Consider the following 7,800-nt stretch of genomic DNA (forward strand, 5'->3'; position numbering starts at 1 on the left):
TTGCGAGGATGTCTTCTTAGAAAGAGAATTTATTTCTAAGAGACAGAGTGGGAGAAATTTTGAACTTGATGAAGTTCAAGAGCCACAAACCGAGGTAGAGACGCAAGAAGATGTTACTTCGTCGTCTAGCGCGGTTGTCCCTCCTCCACTTAGAAGAACGGGCCGAGTTACTCGCCATCCCGATCGATATGTGGGACTTATCGAAGAAGATGGAACACTCGATGTGTTTCTTTTAGAAAGTGACGAGCCCGCCACCTATAAAGCCGCCATCTCTAGTCCCAATTCCTCCTTATGGCTTGAAGCCATGAAGTCCGAGATGGATTCTATGCATGAAAACCAAGTTTGAAACTTGGTGGATTTGCCTAAAGGGGCAAGACCTCTTCAATGCAAATGGATTTTCAAGGTCAAGAATGGCATAGAAGGACATGATGATGTCTACAAAGCTAGGCTAGTGGCAAAAGGATTTACCCAAGTCCAAGGTCTTCATTATGATGAAACCTTCGCCCCCGTAGCCATGCTAAGATCCATACAGATTTTGTTAGAGATTGCCGCATTTCATGATTATGAAATATGGCAAATGGATGTCAAAACCGCTTTTCTAAATGGGCATTTAGAAGAGGAGGTGTACATGATACAACCCGAAGGTTTTGTTGATTCTAAAATTCCTAACAAAGTATGCAAACTTAAGATATCCATTTATGGACTTAAGCAAGCATCAAGAAGTTAGAATCATCGATTCGATCATGTGATAAAAGAGAATGGTTTCACTCGAAGTGTTGAGGAACCATGTTTATACATGAAATTTAGTGGGAGCAATGTTGTGTTCCTAATCTTGTATGTCGATGACATACTACTCATTGGAAATGACATTCCGATGTTGTCTTCAGTTAAGAAGTGGTTAGGTAACCACTTCTAAATGAAGGATTTAGGAGAGGCACAACGCATATTAGGTATCCGGATCCATAGAGATAGATCCAAGAGGATATTGGCACTAAGTCAAGAATCTTATGTTGATAAGATTCTTCGACGTTTCAGCATGAACAAATCTAAAAGGGGATTGGTACCTATGGTAAGTGGGACAATGTTGAGCAAGTCTCAATCGCCCACCGAACCCCATGATGTTGAACGCATGAAGTTGATCCCTTATGCTTCCGCTGTGGATAAATCATGTGCGCCATGATATGCACATGTCCTGATGTCTCGTATGCCTTGAGAATAACGAATAGATATCAAGGAAATTCAGGTGAGAGTCACTGGATAGCCATCAAGGACATCCTTAAGTACTTGAGAAGAACTAAGGATTCTGTCTTAGTGTTTGGAGGAGACACCGAGCTCCGTGTTAATGGTTACATGGACTCATGTTTTCAAACAGATAGAGATAACATGAAATCACAAGCTAGTTTTGTTTTCATGCTCAATGGTGGTGTTGTTAGCTGGAGAAGCTTCAAGGAAGCTGTGATTGCGGATTCAACAACAGAGGCTGAGTACATTGCAGCATCAGAAGCTGCCAAGGAAGCTGTATGGATCAGGCAATTCACGGAAGGTCTAAGAGTAGTACCTACCGCCAATGATCCCATCACTCTCTATTGTGATAATAGTGGGACGATCTTCCAAGCCAAAGAGCCAAAGTCTAGTAATAGATCTAGACATGTACTTAGAAAATATCATGTAATTAGAGATTTCATTGAAAGAAAGGAAATTGCGATATGTAAGGTTGGGACGGATGATAACATACCTGATCCGCTCACCAAGCCTTTATCGCAGGCTAAGGATGATGGACATGTTGCGTCCATGGGACTTAAACGCATGCCAATTTTATGTTAGATTTTGATATGAAATAAAAGAGTGGTTTTATTTGCTCATATGCATAATCACATTTGTCTTTTATTTTTCCATTACTTTATCACATTAAAATGTGTTGTAGAGACAAGATTGAACCCCATTAAAGTGAACTAAATTGACATAGTAATCGCCCATAGTCACTTGCATGAGGTGACGTCTCGAAGTGACTAGAATATGATGCAATTGATGGCAAGTTCAAGTGCCTTAGAGTCATATGAGAATGACTAGTCGATCATATAGGCAGACTGTTAGGAACACTTTGTCGGGCTAATGACTGCTTATAGAGTTCTGGCAAATTTATATAGCCTGGTCGTGGCGAGAGCTACTATAGTAATCTAGAGTCGATTCTTTTGACTAAAGACTGTTCGCCTAAGGTGGCACAGTTTCAGATTAACTTTGATTTATGTTACTACAACCTTCGTAAATGTGGTCAAATGGGCATATTTTGGGTTATGATGGTTGTGGCTAGTCGAAGGGGATAGTGCGATAGGAATTGTCCACCCCTTATCAGGGTTAAAGCAATATCTCAGGGCCACTCGAGGATTAATGAACTGGAAATGCGTGGCCACACTCGGAAGGTATCTATGGTAGATAACTCCGGTCAATCAGTTATTCTCCAGAACGAGAAAACCACTCTCGATATGATCACTTGCAAGTACGAACTGAAAGACACCTTGCATTGAGTGGGAGATAGTAATAGGATAAGAGAATTGGTGACGCACACTTGTCGAGGACAATTGGGAGATTGTTGGAATAAGTGTCCTCCGACAATAATGCGATCACAGCTGTCGATCATAATGATCACATGTTTAAATCTCATTTTAAGAATGCATGTGGGATGTAATATTTTACAGTTAACTGGTCCACACATATCGGTAATGATTGGCCGACTAGAGTTTGACATTACTGTCGTGCGACGGTGGTGATCAGTTGATCCCCTTAGGTCATACCTATAGGGAAATACTCTTAATTGATTATTTAATTAATCGTATGTCGATACGAGTTAATTAAAATTGCTTAAAATTGACGGATGATTTTGTGAGTAAAGTTAACGCATCTTATTGTAATTCAATTAAATTAGATACGGTCTAAGTAATCGAATTATTTTATTACTTGGATAAAATTATTGTTTACGAAACAATTGAAACAGAATGAATAATTTATTATAAATACAAGTTGTTGTAGTTTATAATTGTATGACCCATTTTGGTACAAGTAATTGTGAATTACCAATTATTTTTGTATGTGGCATATTTAATTAATAAGCTGATTTTTAATATGTTAAAAATGCATTATAATGTAACATGTCTCATGTGTTACAATTGACAAATGACAAAAATAAAATGGACTACCATTTTATGGGATAACCGGTTTTTGAAGGGAACAGTGGAGTTGTGTTTTTATATTTTAAATGACTAAAAACAAAATGATTACTCACCTAATTGTAGCCATGCAAACCTATTTTCTTGGGAAGAAAATGAGCATCATGCATTGGCTCCCCTTTACCACCCTCCCACCGGTTTTCCACTATGAGGAACCAAATGGATTCCTCTAATTTTTCATTCACTACTTTACCTTATATTTTCTAGTGTAAGAAAATTAATTCTCTCTACAATTTGTGAAAATCTTAGAGAAATAAAACCTCACAAATACTCCCTCTTGGACCAAAACATTCAAGAGCAATTACAAATTATTTTGTGTCAAATTTTAAGTAAGACTAATATTATTACTAGTTCATAATAGTATTGGTTATTAAGAGTATTTCTTGGGTATATGCTTTTGGGAGAGGTTCTAATTTGAACCTTGGTCATCCATTTTTGGAATGCTCAAGAACTAACAAGAAGGAGATCTTGTTGGTGCCCAAATGGCCGAAAATAAGATGGTGAGAAACCGATTTTTCCATCTCCTTTTATTAGGTTTGCATGCATAAGATTTTGTATTTATTTTATGACTAAATAAATTATTTCATATATGAATATGTAAACTAATGAGATTATTGAATCATAACACAATTTCGGAGGAAGAACTCTTCCCAAAATGTAGTTTGCAAAATCGGCAAACCATGGTGTGGTATGCCTCTAATGTTGTGTGTGGATGGCCATTAGAATATCATCGGGAAAGGAATCATTGATGGGTGTATCTTCATCTTTGTTGTCAAATCGAATCCTCGACAAATGATCCGCTACTACATTTTTGGATCCTTTCTTTTCCTTTATCTCTAAGTCAAACTCTTGCAGTAACAATATCCATCTCAACAAGCATGGCTTTGATTCTTTCTTCACCAAGAGATGGCTAAGAGCACGGTGGTCCGAAAAATACAATAACCTTTGATCCATGTAGGTAGGAGCGGAATTTTTCCAAAGCATACATTATAGCAAGAAGTTCCTCTTCCGTGGTATCATAGTTGACTTGTGATGCATCAAGGGTCTTGCTTATATAATATATGGCATGTAAAGCTTTCCCCACTCATTGGCCAACAACCGCGCCAACGGCATAGTTGGTTGCATCACACATTATCTTAAAAGGTAACTCCCAATTTGGGGGTTGAATGATTGGTGCCGAAATTAGAGCCTCTTTGATCCTATCAAAAGCTTCAACACAGTCATTAGTAAATTGGATCGGGGCATCCTTAAGCAAAAGTTGAGTGAGGGGTTTTGCAATTTTGGAAAAACTTTTATGAATCGTCGGTAAAACCCCGCATGACCGAGAAAACTTCGCACTCCTTTTACAATCAAGGGTGGTGGTAGTTTCTCTATCACTTCAACTTCGGCTTTGTCAACCTCGATGCCCCTTTTCGTGATCAAATGGCCTAAGACAATTCCTTCATTGACCATGAAGTCACAGTTTTCCCAATTTAACACAAGACTCACATCCTCACACTTTTGCAAGACAAGAGATAGATTATGCAAACAAGAATCGAAGTCTTTTCCATAGACACTAAAATTATCCATAAAAACCTCCATAATGGTTTCTAAGTAATCGGAAAAGACATTCATCATGCAACGTTGAAAGTTAGCGGGAGCATTGCATAGCCCAAAGAGCATTCTCCTATATGCAAATGTTCCATATGAGCAAGTGAAGGTGGTCTTATGTTGGTCATCCGGGTGTATTGGGATTTGGAAGAATCCCGACTACCCGTCAAGGTAGCAAAAGAATTTGTTAGAGGCAAGCCTCTCAAGCATTTGGTCAATAAATGGAAGGGGGAAATGGTCCTTTCTTGTTGCGGAATTCAACTTGCGATAATCAATACACATTCGCCAACCGGTGATCTTCCTTGTGGGTATTAGCTCATTCATGTTATTTTTCACCACCGTGGTACCTCCTTTCTTGGGTACCACTTGGACGGGGCTAACCCACAAGGAATCCGATATAAGGTAGATGATTCCCGCATCAAGCAATTTCATAACCTCCGCTTTTACAATTTCTTGCATGTGGGGGTTTAGTCACCTTTGTCCTTGGATGGTAGGTCTATGGTCTTCCTCTAGATGAATCCTATGCATGCAAAAGTCGGGGCTTATTCCCTTAAGGTCATATAGACTATAACCTATAGCCTTTTCATGTTCTTTCAACACATCAAGCAATCTTTCCAATTGACTATCATCAAGTTTTTCATTGACAGTCACGGGTTTGGTTTTAGACTCATCAAGGTAAGCATACTTCAAATTAGGGGGAAGGGGTTTTAGAGTTGGAGTTTGTACCTCACTTTCTACCTTTGATGGTTCATTAGGAACATCTTCCACCTCCATTACACATTCCACCCTCATTACATGTTCTACCTTGGTTGATTTTCTTCCTTGGTGGGTTGTGATGCTACCTTGAGAATGTTATTTATCCGCATGGATTGCTCATAGGTGAGCTCTTTGTTGGCTAGAGTGTCTTCAAGGAGGTCTAATTCCAATGCCCAGTGTTTACCGTTGGCCTCACTTGCTACCAAGGCCTCTAATGCTTCCAAAGGGTCTTTGATGAGAGTAGAACTCGCATGGTCCTCTACACAACAATCTATAAGATCTATCTTGCAAAGTAAACTAAGAGAAAAGGTGAGAAATACCTTGAGGAAAATGGTTTTCCTCAAGCCAAAGAAAGACACAACTAAAAACAATTAATGATAACAATTCAATTAAACACCGTCCCCGGCAACGGCGCCATTTTTGGTGCGGTTCGAAACTTCGTCGTCTAAGTCAACCAAGCAAAACAATATTTATAACTAAACAAACTACTCTTAGTAGAGTGGTAAGTAAAGGTCGGATCCCAAAGGCCGGGTATTGAATTAAGTTATCAGTTGCAAGTAGCTATGTCATAGGGTGTCACGAATTGATTTGGGTTGAGATGAGTGTCTAAACTATTAAGCAAGCAAAAAGATAAAAAGAAATGTAAACAATTAATGAAAACACTAGGCTGTCATCGGTTCATAGGGGATTCATGGTGGTGATCATACAAACATGTTTACATAGTTGCAAGCAAAGTATTGTTGTAGTGGAATTGAGTTAGTTTATGTCTTCAGATTCATAGGAAGATTTGGATCCCGGAGCCGAGTCAGTCAAGACTGTACAACACCTACATGTCGACTTACTTTCTTCCTATTCACTTTTATGCATGGTCTAACAAGACTCAAGTTAGTTTATATCTTACAAATCTTGTTGAATAGATAAGAGATGAATAAATGCAAGGTTTCATAGTCAAGCATTTTATCAAGCATAACATGTGCATAAGTTAACACTTCAACAAGCAAGCAATCTTATGATAACATATTATATTAAGTATGAATCTACCCCCATGTTATAGTTCCCCTAATCTCACATTAACCCTAACTAGGTAACTACTCACTCATGATTATGGTAAACATGCTAATAAAGGTGTCAATCATATTAGCAAAGTTAAACATGATGAATGAGTAAGCAATAATTAATTAAGCAAGGAGTAAAGGAATTGTACCAAACTTATGATGAACAAATGGAAAGAAAGAATGATAGAAGAAAACTTAATTGATGAATGAAGAGTTGTCAATTCTTCAATAAACCCCAAATAATCTTCCAGTTCTAATACTAGATCGAAGATTTCTTCAATAACAATTAAGGAAGGATTAATATGTAATTAAACTAATTAATTTCTAATATATTCTAATGACTTGGTAATCATCCCCTAATACAATGGAGTATTTATACTAAGTACACGTATTAGGGTAAGAAAGGGCTTAAATGACGGTTAAGCCCCTAAGATGAAGATTAACGCCTTGCCGGTCCCATGACGAGTCCCACAACCTGCCCATGATAGACGCTTATGCTGCTTGAGAATCCGCTCGACCTGGGCTTTGAGTCGCCCGGATTGAGCCACGGGTCGCCCGACTTGAGGTCGGGACGCTCGGATTATAACACAGCATGGTTTTTCTTCTTCTTGACTGCCTCAAGATATGTGGGGATCGTTGAGGAGTTGTAGGGGTCTTCGCCAATGTCCATTTTACTTGGTTTATTAGCTTAGGCCTTTAGTATTAGCATCCTCTTTGTTGCTTGGTCGTTGAGTGTGATCAATTTAGCTCCGCTTTTGCTTCCATATACGCAAGGCTTAGCATCCTCCCCTACAAAGGGCACTAAAACCTCATAGAATGTGCAAAGTAGGGAACATAAGATAGTAACAACCCTAATGAGTACTAGAAAGCATGGAAACGAGGCTAGTTAGGGGGCTAAATGTGCACAAATATGAGTCACATCACCATCCGCTCAAAGCCTGATGACTAATGGTCGACACCTATAACCAGAGAAGTCCTTCAACACAACAAAAATGCATAGCAAATACAAACAAGGAGGAGTATTCAAATCAAAAACTCGCCCTTAGAACCGTCAACCTCTACTCCATGCCAGCGTCGGTCACCTCAGCAGCCGCAGGCTTTGGCAGACGCAGTTGTAGCTCCTCACCACCCGGCCCCTGAAAGCTGGTATATGTCGGGAAAACTGGGGGTTGGGT

Source organism: Silene latifolia, chromosome 9 (genome assembly GCF_048544455.1).
Source record: "Silene latifolia isolate original U9 population chromosome 9, ASM4854445v1, whole genome shotgun sequence".
Taxonomy (NCBI): Eukaryota; Viridiplantae; Streptophyta; class Magnoliopsida; order Caryophyllales; family Caryophyllaceae; genus Silene; species Silene latifolia.